Source organism: Lissotriton helveticus, chromosome 12, assembly GCF_964261635.1.
Source record: "Lissotriton helveticus chromosome 12, aLisHel1.1, whole genome shotgun sequence".
Taxonomy (NCBI): Eukaryota; Metazoa; Chordata; class Amphibia; order Caudata; family Salamandridae; genus Lissotriton; species Lissotriton helveticus.
In genome coordinates this window covers 447,341,667-447,358,390 of record NC_136073.1, presented here as the reverse complement: position 1 = coordinate 447,358,390, position 16,724 = coordinate 447,341,667, and the positions used below count along the sequence as shown (strand labels likewise).

Genomic DNA, 16,724 nt, shown 5'->3' with positions numbered 1-16,724 from the left:
AGAGGCTGAGGCCTGATGTTTCGCTGTTGTCTAGTTGACGCCTGATGTCATCTGTGGCAGCGATGAGGGCTGTCTCGGTGCTGTGGTTGCGTCTGAATCTGGACTGGGACGGGTCCAAGATGTTGTTCTCTTTCAGGTGGCGGGCCAATTGCATGTTGACGATTTTCTCGATGACCTTTGCTGGGAAAGGGAGCAGGGAGATGGGCCGGAAGTTCTTGAGGTCCTTGGGATCCGCTTTGGGCTTCTTGAGGAGGGTGTTGATTTCGGCGTGCTTCCAGCTTTCCGGGAAAGTCGCAGTTTTCGAAGTTGATGTTGATGACCTTCCGTAGTTGGGGTGCGATGGCTGCGTCTACTTTGTTGAATATGTGGTGTGGGCACGGGTCTGACGGAGATCCTGAGTGGATGGAGTTCATGACCTTATGAGTCTCGTCGTCGTTGACGTTGGACCAGGAGGTCAGGCGGTCGTGGTGCTGAAGCTAGTCACATGGTGATGTCTGTCATTATTTTCACTCTAAAAGTTGTCTCTATTAAGAACTCCTCTAGTAATATTTCAATTCTCACTTCTCTCCTATGGCCCTTTTCACCACATAGGCTTATCTACAAGCGATGATTTAAAAAACATCAGCTTGATTAAATCTCTCTCTCCTCTTCATCAGTGTACTGCAGTCCAATGTAGCATAGCTTTCCTTGACGTAGATGCCATCAGATATCATGACCAGAATCACTTTAACCACAGACGCAGTGCCTACTTACATTAAAAAAAACATACAGCTGACCTTAAGGAGTTTTACATAGTTTATTCTCTGCAGTTAGGCCAACATTATTGAAAAGGACTTTAATACTAAGCTCCCTTTTGTCTTTAAAACATGCCTCTATCTCTTTATCAAGTCTAAACAGCATTATATTTAGTGAATGCCATTGAACCTGAACTTGTTGCTGCATTGAGTAATGCTAGACTAATTCTGAATGGTGGCATTTTCACCACCCTCATCTTTTTGGGTCTCTCTGTGGGATCAGACAGCATTGATGATGCAAGACTAATCTGCAACTATAACAGCAGTGGTGTTAAATTGTAAGCCCTTCAATAGATTAAATCCCTCCTTTAACACGGGTACTAATCTGTTTCTTACCCCCTCTTTACTTCTCAATTCTGCTTTCAGAAATGCAGAGTTCCTTGTGGATTATCTTTGAGCCCTGCCTTTTCAATTGCTAATATGATGGCCATAGACCCTCATATCACAAATTTTGATCTAATTTTCTATGCCTATGAAGCCGACGCCCTGCGGCTGATCTGTTTAAATTGGTTTAAAGATGGCCATGCCAGTAACTTCCAATGTGGTCTAATGGCTGAGGCCTTTTGGATGTCTACCAAATTACTGAAACTACATTCAATCAAAATGAAAGAGTCAGTCTTGATTGTTTCCCCTTCAAATTGTACTGCAGCTTGCTGGACGCAGTGTTCAGCTCGCTCAGACTTCTATAAACAGTTTGTGAGATAAACTGATCATTGTCAAAATGGTGATACACATTTAGCAAGTATTTGACTATTAGGTATCAAGACCTATCTTCTTGCACATCAGGAGAAATATACTTTTTCATTCTAATGTAAGCTAGACTTGAATCTGACCTACCTTTCTGCTGATCCCCATTATAGCACAAAGGGTAGCGTATACCATATGTATTTGCCGAGTAGGTCTGGGGAGAGGAATGGAGAGTCTAATTTGTAGAGCACCTGTTTCACCATCATCTCTCTCCACAGTCCTATGAAACGCATAGCAGACATGTTTAAGCCATTTTATTGTGAAGTGGGAGTGCACAGTATATAAATATCTCTCCATTCCTGTATTAGGGAGGCCCATCTTTTTGTATGGGTGCCTGAGAATGTCCCATTTCATTCTGTGTCGTTTACCAGACCATACCAATCTAGAGAGCAATCAGTGAGTCTCAAAGAAAATGACTTTTTCATTAAAAAGGATACATTAAGAGGAATAGGAGTGCAGGAAGAAGTATTACCATTTTGATAATGGTGATACAATTTGCTATCGAGAGTGTGACGCTATCTTTGAGATCCCTCCCCCACAGTTATCCCTCATAATCATCTCTCTATCTCAATTTATGATGTAGAGATATTTACCTGAAAGGTGCATGTAACTTATTCAATAGTAACATCTGTAGGCAAGAGAAAAAATTGAGATTTGTCCTAATTAACATTAATACCAAAATAGCAACTACATATTATGCCTCGTCTTATCGGTGGTAAATTTGAGTTAGAATTTTTTAATGAATAGAAGAATGCTGTCTGCATGGAGAGAAAGAAGTATGCTGCTGGAAGGGAACGTTATTTCCTGATCATGATGTCTGATGTTTCTCCCAGAGTTGGATAGCCAATAGCTCCACCTCTACAAACTGAAATGCATTCGGATAGGCAGCGGTTAACTCTGAGGCAGCTAATGCGGTTGACATAATGAAGCTTGATAATGGAAATGAGATACCATCCAATATCCATTCTCTCTAGCATTATAGATAGAAAGGCCATTCAAGTACAACAAAACCCTTTTCAGCATTAGGAAAAATGGCTACGGCTTGAACATTTGAATGTACTTTGGTCATCAGTGAGAGAAGAGTACATAAATTAAGGGGTGCAGATCTGCCAGGCATAAAAATGGAGGGATCTGGGAGGACAAATGTATTCACTAGTCCGGTCAGTCGATTTGCAGTTATTTTGGCTAGCATCTTATTATTCACATTGCGTGAGAAGAAAGCGGTCAGTAGGATTGACATAATTTTTTATCTTTTCTGGCTTTTAGCACAACAGTGCTCATTTCTTCCTTAGTTCTGGGCAGTAGGAGACAGCCCTTCACTAGGGCTTCATGGTACATACCTAACAGGCATGGGGGCAAGCTGGTCTTTGTAAGCTGTATAAAACTCAGACGTAAGGCCATCTGTGCCTGAAGTGTTACCATAAATAAGAACATCACCTTTAAGAATCTTTGATTGGCCCATTGTTTTTTCGTCAACAAGACCAGCTTTACATTTATTAAGTTCATATCCTATAATCCTATTCACATGTGCAGATATTCTTATCAGGCTTTTCATAATTTCCCCAGGTCTTGTCTGGGTAGAAGGTTTCTGTGCGGTGACAGCTTTACCCTTCTGAATGGTTGCTCCCTCCTCTTCTCTGTCCCGTATTGTATCAACACCGTTTCCTAAAAAAACGTACTATCTACCTATTCACATCATACTTCCCCCTCTTCCCAGATACGTCTGTTGATAGATTACATCTGGTATGCAGTGTGCTCCACACTGCCATATTTATTCATTTATCAATTAAACTTCTACCAGAACTGTTCTAATGGGGTGTAAATCTAAGATTTGTATCTCTCAAGCGCAGAAGTACAACTGTTTTCAGGATGAAAGAGGGAAGAACACACACCTACAATTGATAACATCCACTACAGTGGCACTGAAAACATGGCTACAGGCCTAACCTGTGCAGCCTGACAGCAGCAGCTTGAACCTTGCTGCACAGACCTCTCAAACTGTTTTTGAGAGGTAAGAACATCTTATTTTAAATGTTAAGTCGCCCCTTGGTCCACACAAGGTTGGGTGCAAAAATAAATGACCTGTAACTCTGCAGTTGAAGTCAGATTTTTATTAAATATACTTGAAACACAACTTTTAGAAATTTGCCTTTACCCTTCCTGAAGCTGCTAGAGGCGAATTTGCATTAGCTCTCCAGCAACTACACAGCCTGTACTTCACCTAACGGCGATGTGAAAACAGCTCCCAGAGCAGAGAGAATGGCATAGGTGTGGAGAGGAGGTTTTCTTTCACTTGAAAAAAGACCAGTTAGGATTGATCCAGAAACTTCATCAACCTTAAAGGGGATCCACCCTTTCACAAGTAAATGAAAGGTGAGTCCAGGAGGAATCATCCTTCTACCTCCCTAGTCAAGTTTGCACCAAACTAGGTGGGAGGGAAGCTACCCAAAAATCGTTTTTCAATGACCACAAAGGAAGGGACTGCCATTTACCCTGGAAAAACCTCTGGTTCGGGAAAAAGGCTCTGCAGAAGGAGAGAACTATTTTCTTGTCTAGAATTTTGGAACTAGGGTGCACTGTGGGAATGTTTATAGTAGGTCAAACAGGAAGTGCTGCAAATGTGGGTAGGATTGACCCTGGGAACTTTAACCCTATTGATTAGAGAAGAGCCAGAAGCAGTGCTGAATTTGAGACAGTGGTTTCCGGTGCTTAGCACTGGCATTTAATCAACAAAATTGGTGTTTTTACTGAGAACCAGTTAAGGACACATTCATACATGGTAGGGACTGGAAGATTAAGGGACAGATGTAGGTAGGCAAATACTGGTCGGTAACGGCAGAAATTCTGTAATTTCGGCCGTTACCGACTGGTATTTGGAAAATGAGATGTAAGTGGGTATTTTACTGATTCGGTAATTTACCGAATCGGTATTTTAAGGAATCGGTAAATTACAGATTCTTTAAAATACCGAATCGGTAAATTACCGATTTTGCTATGTAGGGAGCACTCAAATTAGTGCTTTTCCCCTTTTAGGATTCGTTATTTACCACCAACTACAAGTTGGTGGTAAATAATGAAAACCTTGGAAAAAGCATTTTTTTTGATTTTCCAACAGTGCCATGTTGCAGACATACATGCCCTTAGGGCATGTATGTCTGCAACATGTGCACCCTTACACAACTGAGGGGTGCAACAGGGTGTCAAAGTGACACCCTGCCACCCTTCAATGTTTCCCCCTTTTACCGAATCGGTAAATACTGATTCGGTAATTGGCATTCATGAATGAATGCCAATTACCGAAACTGTATTTACCGATTCGGTAATCACCGAAACTTACCGATTCAGTAATTTTTTCGGTAAAATTGCCTACATCCCATTTGCCTGTTCTTAAATACCGAATCGGTATGATTCGGTATTTAAGAATCGGTAATCTGGGATTACCTACATCGGGCCCTAAGTGATTTGCCCAGAATCACAGGATGTTGAGCTGATGCCTTAACTCGAACCTGGTTCCCCAGCTCTAAAGTTGGTGGCTCTGGCCATTATGCCTAAAGGCACTACCATCTCTCTTTTTACCTTTGCTTTATCTTTACAGGTTTCAATACAAAAAATTATGCGAGGATATTTTGTAAGTACTCACTGCACATGCCCCTGCTGTGCATGCTTTAGTGCGCATGCATTGAGATGAACTGGTCCAGAAGAAAGCCACGTTGACCGTTTGGGGCTACCGATAGTGGCTGAAACATGTAGACCACACCAAGGATGACCACAAAGGAAGGATATATGGGACCAATTAAACATCACATCCACCACTTGTTTTTAGCACTGACCGGGAACCCCTTAACACCTAAATAAAGATTTGGATACTTTGGATCACAGGGATTCCCAAGCCAATGTTAAAACCACCACCCGGCATAAAAAAAATCACAAAAAAACTACCAGCTCCGCAGTAATTCTGGTGTTACAGCACACCCTGGAAGCATTCGGCAACGAGGGTGAAAACCCGATAATAGAGCATGTCACCTACTAGGTAGGTGAGTGAGGGTTCTTTTAAAACACCCTGCGGGTTCCTATGGCCCTGTAATCCTAGATCAACCAAAAATAGGTGGCTGATCTGTTCTGTATTTGTTTTGTATCATTTGAACTGGGAAGACGAACGGAACACAACTTCTCCCTCTCTCTGTGTATATGTTGTTCTGGCCATTATGCCACATCCCCTCCCCACTTTTATGGTTAGTAGTTGGTTCTGTTTTAGGTGGCGCCAACAGGAGAAATTGGCTGGTGCAAGCTGCCATCTGACAAGTGCCGCCACACTTATTTTGTTTTTACAAATTAACCACTGGCCAGCAGTCACCCCTATCTCCTAGCTGGTACCAGGCATATATGTGTCAGCCCGTGGCACCATCATCAGAACACTTTCTGGACCGGTGGAATATTAGAAGAGGAATGGACTTGCTATCTGTGACCTATGAAGAGCCATGAAGAATTGGATCTGCTCCCTCTGGTAGCCAGGACAAAGAAGTGGATTTCAAAGGTCAGTTAGCTGAACTAATGTGTGGCTACAGGGACACAAAAAGCTCATCAGTGGCAACTGAACCTGGACGGGACTTTACTGTGGTTCTCTGTATAACACCCTCAAAGGGCCTTCTCCTTTGGGACTTAGAGGTGGACTCCTGTGGTTAAGACACAGAAAAAAGTTAGGAATCTTTTTTTTAAAAAAATTCTATCAAGCTTTAGCAGGACTGGCAGGGATAAAGCATCCAATCAGCAATTCCACAGTATAGGACTGGATTTCAGCTTTTTACCACCCAAAGATCAGAAAAAGTGACAAAGGCCCATTCTCCGTTAAGATTTAGGAAAGTTTACACAAGAAATCTCCAAAGCTCCAGTGGGACCAACCTGCTTCAGGTATCTGGCTTCAGTTCTACAGCAGCAGCTAAAGATTTAGTGGTATCCTACTCGGGGTGGACTTTTCTTCTCAAAAAGTAACAAAGTAATATTCTGTGATGAGACTTAGAAGAATTTTATAAAATATTTATTTATTGAATTTTCAGGTAATAAACAACAAGTCTTAGAAACCTCACAAAGATGGTAAAGCTCGACCCAGGTAACCTGGTACAGTAATTTAGCATATCCATGCATTTAATAGAAGACAGAGGCTTAGAAGAAATATCAATGTTTTTCATCAAAAATTTGAGAAAAACCCTTTCTGAAGTTGTATTTGGCAAATTTCAAACTTTTTGACTTCCAGACTTTCACCAGGACCAATCCACTTGGTGTATCCCGCCCGGGTTCCTTCGTGGTAGGCCTCAAATTTTACCTACGTCACGGTATATCACAACCAGTTACCACGATTGGTGCATTGGTGTGTTATTTTCACTTAAATCTTAAAAAATGTATTTCTCCAGTTTCCCTTATTGGCTTTTTGTCATTCTTGTGTTATATTTTACTCTATTCTTAACATTGGGTTTGCAATTTTTATTGTTTGGTGTTTTGACTTTATTACTGTTTTGGAACTGCATAAATACTTTACAGATTGCCCGAAGTTAAGCTGGTCTGTTCTGCGCCATAGCTGCCAGGGGGTTGATTCAGGTTAATTAAGTGACTTTTAGGGTTCAACCCTTAAAAGAACTATTGGCAAAGCTCGAGGTGTGCAGTCCTTCACCCCAAATAATCAATTTTCTTACAGAGAGCATCCAGAACACCGCCGCCAGAAACATACTCGACCTCCCACACTGCACCCACAACAAGCTTCACTGGCTCCCCATCCACAAGTGCAGCCAATTCAAACTCCTCAATGCACACATACAAAGCCCTACATAACACAGACCAGAATACCTCAACAGCCACATACACTTACCAGCCCACCAGAAACCTACGCTCTGCCTCAATCTAACTCGCAAACACTCCCCGAATCTGCAAAAGCAAAACAGGAGGTCACTTATTCTCCTAAATCACACCCAAGACCTAGAACAATCTCCCTCAACAAGCCAGCGCCTCCTCCTCTTCACTTCTTGAGTTCCGCAAGAAGCTGAAGACCTGGCTCTGCGCATAAGCAATTTGGGAACCACACACCAACACACCTGCCTAAGAGCCTGGATAACCTCTCGGGTGATTAGTGCACTATGCCGATAAACATAACAGTTCAAGTTCTTTTACAGACCATATTAGAGATTGAGTTAATACATCTAGATTTCCGTTAATTCATAAGTGTTTAGTGCTACATGCATAAAGTCAAGAATAATCATGTGTGATTGAAGGGGACCCCAAATATAATTTCACCAAATGGATTGAGAAAGAATGACTGTATAATTATGAAATGAAGTATTTGTAAAGCTCTACATGTCCCCGGAGGTGTCTAGGCGCCTAAATGGGCATGTAAGCAGAGGTAATGCTGTAAAGGTGCGCTATAGTGCTTACTGAATTTGAGCAAATTGGATTTTTTTTTAGAGAAATGGGCAGGGAGTTCTATAGTTTGGCCGTGGTGTAAGCAATACTTTTTTCTCCACATTTTACTTTGTGTGCCTTGGGGATGATCAGATTGCCGCTGTCTGATGATCTAAGTGATCTAGCTGGGATGTAGGGTTTGAAAACTTGCGACAGTTGCCAAGGACTGAGGCTATGTCTGGCCTTAAACACAATACATAATGCTTTGAAATTAATATGTTTGCTGATGGGCAACCAGTGTAGCTCTGTGAGAGCCTTAGAGGCAGAGTCATAGTGAGTGAGCCCAAACAGGACTCGGGCTGCAGCGTTCTGAGTCATCTGGAGTTTATGTATTCTGCGACTACTCGCACTGGTGAAAAGGACGTTGCAATATTCCAGCCTGGATGCAATTAGCGCTGTGACTACTGTTTTTCTTAGCTCAAATGGAATAAACAGAAGTACTTTTTTCAAGATTTTGAGAATGAAAAGGCAGCCGCTGTAGTGGGTTTCAAAAGACAGCTTGGTGTCGAAGAGAACTCCAAGATTTAAAAAAAAAAAATTGTGGGTGTCGGTGGAGGACCCATATGATTCGGCCACGAGCTATCTGCACAGATTACTGACCTGTTTTTGAAGAGTCGAGCTTTAAACAGTTATCCTGCATCCACCTTCATCTGTGGCTTATGCAGTCTTTAAATCGGGATGCAGTATCAGCGGATGATCTGTTAATGGACACTATTATCTGCATGCCATTGACGTAAAACACCGGCGTAAAGCCATAGCTTCTTATTAGCTTTGCCAGGCGAGTGATATAAAAGTTAAAAAGGTTGGGGCTCAACGATGAGCCCTGTGGGACTTCACAAGGGAGTACAAAAGCTGGGGAAACAAATGCATCAAGTGCCACCAATTGTGATCTATTAGTCAGAAAAGAACTAAGCAGGAGGAGCGCTTCATCCCTGATTCCCAGCGAGGCGCTCAACCAGCACATCATGGTTGACAGTGTCAAACACTGCTGAGAGATCTAACAGGATAAGGGCAGCACTTACCATTCTGTTGAGTTTGCCTAAGCTCTTCTGTGGCAGTAATTAGCACTAATTCAGTGCTGTGATGGGCCCAGAAACCATGTTGAGAGTGGTCCAAGATGTCACCCTCCACAAGGAAGGGGACAGTTCTTTATTGAGAAACCGTTCTATGATCTTAGCTGGGAACGGCAGCCTAGATATGTGTCTGTAGCCGGAGGGGTCCTTACGATCCAGTTTGGGCTGCTTCAAAAGTGGCAGAATGGAGGCTTTTTTCCATTCCATGGTGACACGCCCTGAGTAGATCATGAGATTGAAAATAGGCCCAAGTGCAGAAGCTATGATCTCCGGGACTAAGTGAAGAATTTGCGGTGGGCATGGGTCGAAAGGAGATCTAGATTTTACTAAAGAAATTAGTTTGGTAATCTGGTCAGGCGTGATTATCGGAAAGCCTGAGAGTGTAGGGGTGGAGGAGCTATCCACATTAGAGTGAGATACAGGACTATCACCCGGGTTCTTGTGGGGCAATACAGATTGGTTCGATTGGGGTACAAAAGCATCGAAGACTTGTTTAACTTTTTGTTGGAAGGAGTCTGCTAGTTTATTGCATAATTGTTGGCTACTTTCATGATCTTGTAATTCTGGGAGCTTGGAAGGTTAATTTTAACAGTGGTAAATGGCCTTTTGGAGCAGCCGTTGGCTGCTTCTATTTTTCTTTGAAGGTGTCTGATTTTGCCTTCAGAATAAGATTTTTGTAGGTTTGGATGGCTAGTCTGTAGTCTGGTTTGGTCAGAACATCATTCTTTAGCCTCCATTTCCTTTCTGGTCTTCTGCATATTTGTTTGTGTGCTTTCAGCAACTCATTGAAACAAGGTTCTGAGGGAGATTGCCTGGCTGATCTACGCACGGTCAGAGGAGTCAGCTGCTGACCTGCAGAGACAATCCAGGAGTGATAGCTCCTCACTGCCTCGTCCAAATCTGCAAGGGCAGGCTGAAATGAACTGGTAAGCACCTTGATTAGCTCTTATCCCTTTACCTTGTTCCAAGGTTGAAAACTGAAAACTTTCTTAGATAAATTAGTAGGCCTTTTTGGTGGAATGTTGATTTCAAACAGGATTGCCTTGTGGTCAGACCCGATAACTGGCAATACTCTGTTCTATACTAGATTAGGGTGGTCCAAAAAGATCCTGTCCAAGCAATGCCCGGCTGAGTGTGTGGCCTACTTGACTAACTGATTGAGTCCTGCACTGGCCATATGGTCGATGAGGGCTTCGGTATCCCTGTCAGCAGAATTTTCAAGGTGGGAGTTGATTATTAGTTTTGCGGTTAAAATAGATTAGGCCCTTCAGGAAATCTAAGGCCTTTGGATATGGGCACACCCAACACTTGGCTGTCTCTCTCTTATTTAACCCCAGGGCATGCACTGCATGTTGGCAAAATGTTGCTGGTATGTTTTGTACAAAACCCAGCAGGGATGTTTGTGGGTTTGACTGACATGTCAATTCTATCATAAGTGGCAATTCATAAAATATATAAGTCCAGTATTCTACTACTCCCAGACAAGCTAAGGCTAGGTGGTAGAATCCTGCTTCAATAGCATGGCAGCGTTGACACCTCAAGCATACCTTCAATCTCTTCTACCCCACTCCCTTTGGAGTGTAGTAGGCTTTTTTGCAGTATTTTTTAATGTATAAGTTCTTAATTGATACTGCATCGATACAGCTCACTCATGCTACTTAGGCCTGGTGTTAATGGCTGTTTTGTACCTTTAGTTTCTGAAATAAGTGGTACTAAAATGTTACCTGGGAGTGGCAAGACAAGAGAGAATAACAGAGCATTATATTATAGTATTGGGTCACCTATCATCTTGTTTAGTATTTGTCAGGTCCATCTAGTAGAGGCTGCCAATCAAAGTATCTAGTGGTCTATTGACTATGTAAATCTCATTTCATAGATAGGGGGTGAGGATGTGCAATGTTTAGTTACACCACAATGAAAAATGAAGGAAGATATAACCCCTTGACAGTATAGTCTGCTTGTGTGCTTAAGTAATACATTCCAAAGTTTGGCACTGTATAAGTGCCCAGTTTGTAATGTAAAGGAATTGTATCTCATTTGTTGCAAGATTATTTCCCTACCCTGCCAAGTTTAATTATAACAGAATTCAAGTTAGGGAAGCACCAACACGTCAGCAGGTAAGGAACTTTGAAAAACAAGTAGAGGTGCTTGAAAAAAAATTCAGGGGAAGCAAGTGCACGAGTAGGTAACCATGCAGGGAACCAACCCTTGATAAATGTGTGCCTGAAGGGGCTATTAGGACTTGCCATCTTCCACGAGGCTATCTCCTAGAAATGTTAGTGTGTTCTTCAATAACTACAAGTATATTCTCATTTCAATTTTTTGATGGGGGAGTTGCCCAGATGTAAGGACAGTGATTAGGGATTCTAGTTACTGACTAACTCCAGCTGCACAAGGGTAATGGTAATAATCTTGCCTACAAAACCCTGAATAAAATACTAGTTGCTGTTATTATAGGTAATTTTAACACTTCCGTTTGGGTCCAAATTATTACTACTACAGTTGCTCTCATTTCCTCAAAGCTCTTCTTAGTTTTTTAAAGAGCTCTCAACCACTAAGGGCCTCTCCATGTGATCTATCCATTTGTTCCAGATGAGGAGGGAGGCTGGTAATGAAGCATGCCACCATCAGTGGGCGAGGGCTTCATGCCCTAACAGAAGCACCCCTGCAAATTGTGTAGGTCTTTTTTTTAAGAAATAAATGACTGCTACATGTAAATCCACATGTGCATATCTCCCTTGCCTTGAGGGCCCTTCATTTGTTATGAGTTGCCAAAAGATCCACCTTCAAACTTCTTTGTATCACCCACAAAGTAACATAAAGCAAAGTACAACTTTTCATCAGTAATGAATTCACAAAATACATACAACAAAGGAACCTCTGCTCTAGACTGGCAACCACCTCAAAATGCCAATATACAAGGAAACCAATATAGGTGGAAAATCTTTCTCTAAGCAGCCAAACTATTGAATTCACTACCTGTGTGTTTGTCTCTATATATTTATTTTGAATTACTGGTAATGAAAACATAATTTCCTGTTCACTCTGCCCAGGCCTTCACTGTCAGACTCATCTCAAACCTCTTTGATGTTGTGCATGTTACTTTGAAAATATCACAAATATCAAAACAGTGAGGCCTGCCAACAATAGGCAATTCCAGCATTCCACGTGTTTTGCTATCTTGGTGTATGCTACCACATAATTATCCTTGAAAACCATTCCTACTTTTTGGTGGATTTCAATAAAAATATATTAAACTGATGCTGTGCATAATCGCAACGGGAGCTCGTTGAACATGAATAGGCTTAGTATGAAGCTGTAGTGGTCTGGGAGGACCGTTCTTAGCAGTATTAGAAAAAGTCTGTTCACTGTAATTCTAGCTAAAATGTTGTTCTCAGTAGTAATATGGGACAGTGGGCAAATGGATCACATTGTGTAGGGACGTTGTCTGGCTTAATTAATGTTATTATTTTAACATTTGAATGTTGTGCGCTCCATTAAAAACAATGGAGTGCACCGGGCTTCTACTGATTGGTAGAAGCCCGGAGAGCAACATACCAATGTTTTTTTCCCTTTCACAGCTGTTGCTTTGAACAAAGGCCTCTCGGACCTCAAGGGGACTTAAACCCCCTCGGGCTCTGAGAGGCAATTGTTTTTACAAATAAGACAATTCGGCCCTCTAGGGGTGGAATGCTCTAATAGCCTTATAGCCCTCCGTACCGGCCTCTACTGAAATTAAAGGCCCACTCGCCTGTTAAACGCTGGAGTGGGGCGTTAAATGGCCGGAGAGCCAGCTACATCGGGCTCGAAGGCTATAACAGAGCCTCACTGAGAGTAAGAGGAGGGAGATCCTTTGTTCTTTCCTCTTTGAAAATTGCAAAGAATTATGGTTTAAGTTTATCAATGTATTTACTCCCTGTAAAATTTGACCAACTGTCCATCACTTCCAAAGGCCTTGCTACTTTGCATACAGCAAATTGCAGTTTTAATTTTAACTAATAAAATTCAGTTATTGGCTGCCAGGGCACAGCTCCCAATTACTGCAAAACCTTTCAGATGGGCTGCCACATCATTATCGGGTAGTGAGGGCCCTGCTCAGTAGTGCTCCTATTTTGTCAATATGAGTTTACTTCAACCTGTGAGAAGGACTGTCAATGTATATCAGGGACAAGGGGTGAATGCGTTACATTAACAACACTGTGTACAAGTGGTGGCAATCAAGTGCACTGCATTATGACAATGTCAAGGTTACTCTAAATTTTGCAACACAAAAAGATGATGGGCGGAATGTTGAACATTGTCAAATATTCAACCCCAGTCACATATCTGGGTTTAATCGTCACTATTTTGTTTGCCATGCCATCAGTTTGGACCCAGCCATATGCAAATCAGCCTTGTTCTCCCTAAGTTGGCAGGATATCCCAGACCAGAGTCCCTTGCTCACTTTGCCACTGGAGTCAAGCTGATGAGGGGTGTTACCCCGAAACCAGTCCCAGGATGCTTGTTTCTGGTCCAGGTAAGACCAGACTTGGCAGTTCGGGCTGGACTGTTCCAATGAGGAACAGGGTCAAGACTGATTTGCATATGGCTGGGTCTGAACTGGGGGGCGAAGTAAAGCTAAAGAATGATGGATTCAACCCAGATCAGTGAGTGTCTGAAAAGTTTCGGTGCTCCATCCATCATCTCATTGTGTTTGATTTGTTCGCCCTAAGTTGGCGGGGTATGCCAAGATGTGGGTCCCTTGCTCACTTTGCCACTGGAGTCAAGCTAGACTAGCTGATGAGGGGTGTTACCCCAAAACTGGTCCCAGGACGCTTATTTCCGGTCCAGGGAAGACCAGGCCTGGCAGTTTGGGCTTGACTGTTCCCTTGAGGCACAGAGTCAAGACTCATTTGCATATGGCTGGGTAGGAACTGGGATGGCAAAGTGAGCTTTAGAATGATGATGGATTTAATCCAAATCTGTGACTGGGGGTGAGTGTCTGAAAAGTTTTGGCGCTGCGTCCATCATCTCCTTGTGTAAATTCTAAATCTTGCCCAGAGCCCCTTTAGAGGCAGAAGGTAAATGTTGGAGTGTGGGTCAAGAACATTACTAGACCATGCCAGCACTTCTATCACAAACGTATATTTGGAAAAGGCAAAACCAAAAGGCCTTTTAGATGAAGGATTCCTGGGAAAAATCAAAACATGAAATGTTAACTATCAAGTTCTAATGCGCAAAGAGAAACATAGTTCTCCAATTTAACATAAATTCAGCCTACATATGTAAATAAGCATTGGCATAGCCAATTGGTCTCGCCTTTGGGACCTTATAAGTGTTTAGCGATGCAGCACATTATCCTGGGAGCTGTGCTGCCATGGATTGAATAGTTATATCATTATTACACACTGGGTCATGCAGTCTCATTCAGGAATATATGCTTGACTTTGTCGCGCGCTTCTTCCTGGGTGGCATTATGATAACCAACACTTGGAAGGGTTGTGAGAGGTCAGATGCTAAGGGGCACCAGAAACCATTCTATACAACATGCATATCTCTTTTCCTGTGTGATCTTTGAATAGCCAACGGCTCATGCAACAGAGAGTTACTGGTGATAAGGGGCGGATACGTAACCATGAGGGAAAGGAGGGGTGGTACACTGACTCAGGACATGTCTAGAGGACAGTGGGTCCTTAGTCAATCGAGGGTCAATGGAAGGAGAAGGTGGGTCTTCTGAGGGAGGCTAAAGCATACGCTTTACAAAATAAAGTAATCAAACTGAAGCCTTACCAAAATAGTGTTACACGCTGGCTGCCTTTTACCTGGGAGGAGATCTTGTAACAGACCTCTGAAGTCTGGACAGTAAATGGGCCTTAATCAGTGCAAATTACCCAAAATCACCACATGTTAGGGTGACTCTAGGACTGATTGTGATTTTTTCCTTTGAAATATCCCAGCTGTAACCGTGGTATTTATGTAAAAGTTGTATTCGGTATGAGCTATACAGTTACCAATATTATACCAGCTGATGCCACCAAAGATACTCCGTAGTGAGGTGTGCGGGTGTGTTTTAAAGTAAGGATAAGGAGAGATAATAAATTGTTAACTAGGTCAGCAGAATAGACTGGATGCTGCACTTTTGTGAAGTGTCCTTAAGGAAACAGTATCTATATCTGTTTATTGTCGTAGGTTTGTCTTTGCTATGTGCTTTGATGTGCAATCAAACACCCTGTTGTTTTCTTACATGTAGTATGTATGTTTGTGTGTCATTTTAAAGACGTGGTTTTGACTTTATTTCTATGGATTTATATTGATAATGTTGCATTCTGTTGAGATGATTTGATATATCTACATGGAACTGTGCATCCTATATGTTCCTAATATAAAGGCTTTTTTGAGGTTGGAAAGCGAGTGTGTAGGCACATTGTTTCCGTAAATTGTTTCTGATCGGGGGACAGAGACGCTGCCAGCATGCAAGCTGTTCGGAAAGGCTGAGAGATCTTATTGTATTTGAAGTGAGAAGTGTGCAACAAGGGGGATAGGATGGGGGCTGGATGAGGGCTAAATAGTTTCTGGTTGTGTTGTGAAACCACAAGCATAGCTATAAAGATTGCTACCGCTCGTGAGCCGCATATTGGGAATGTATCCCGTCAGTGAATTGTCCGAAATTACAGGATGGGAAGCTTCCAGTCGAGATATGACCCCAGTTTACCAGCTACAAATAAGTTTTATTTAGCTACAAAACCACGTCTGGTGTGTTTTACGGATATTTTAGTTTCTATAGAGTAAATAGTTATGTTTTGGTGGGAAATGTGCATTTACGGCACCTACAAGGCAGTGTGCATTTTAGTTCTTATCTATGTTTTTTAATTGCAAACGTTGGATACATAGACAAGCACATTATTTGAACAGTATACCTATAAACGCAGCATTTTCAATTTCAAAACAAATTTGAAGGAAAAGACACAACTTTTCAGATGCCCCTAAAAACAATTGGAAAAGGCGCAACTTTTAATTCGCATAAATGCAGCGATAAATGTCAAAGTTTTAATAAGTACATACTTTTTAATAAACCACAAGCTCAATGTAGAATAAAATACTGTAGGAGTTTAGCAAACGAGAGAAAGAGGCACTTTGTTTCTATTCGCACTCGCTTTGTGGCGCATAAATAGGCAGCGTGTCTCTCGTTTGCTAAACTTCTACAGTATTTTAAGCTAGGTCTAGGTCACATATAATCCTAATTAAAAGTATCAGCTTTTTTTGTTGTGACTTTGGACAAATTGAAAGGGAATGGGAGGCAGTTGCAGTTCAGGGCTGTTTAAAAGTACGATGTAATGTCTGAAAAAAATAGTCTACCAAAATTGGGCTATTGAGGAAAAATACGAGCGACACGCAAATAGAGTTCAAAATACTGAGCACAACTCTGAGCATAAGAAGAAACGAGGCGGGGAAATGTGCAGGGAGTTGTGGGTAGTTTGACAGAAGGCCTGAATGGAGGAAAGAGGATCAGATAGCTAAGAAGGCGCAGAAACCAGCACAACTGGTGAAAGCAGAGATGCAGAAGGGCGAAAAAGTAAACAAAAAGCAAGAGTGAAAAAAGTGAAAAGTAGCTCAGAGGGGATATAACAACGCAGAAAAGGAGTAGATGAGAGGCAAGAGTAAAAAGAGGCTCAACAGCATCAAA

The 16,724-nt window shown here is 42.0% G+C and overlaps 1 protein-coding gene across 1 annotated transcript in view; it reads right to left on the bottom strand.

Moving 5' to 3' along the window:
* SLC12A4 (solute carrier family 12 member 4) overlaps positions 1-16,724 on the bottom strand; it is a 546,284-nt gene that overhangs the window by 88,505 nt on the left and 441,055 nt on the right. The window lies entirely within an intron of this gene.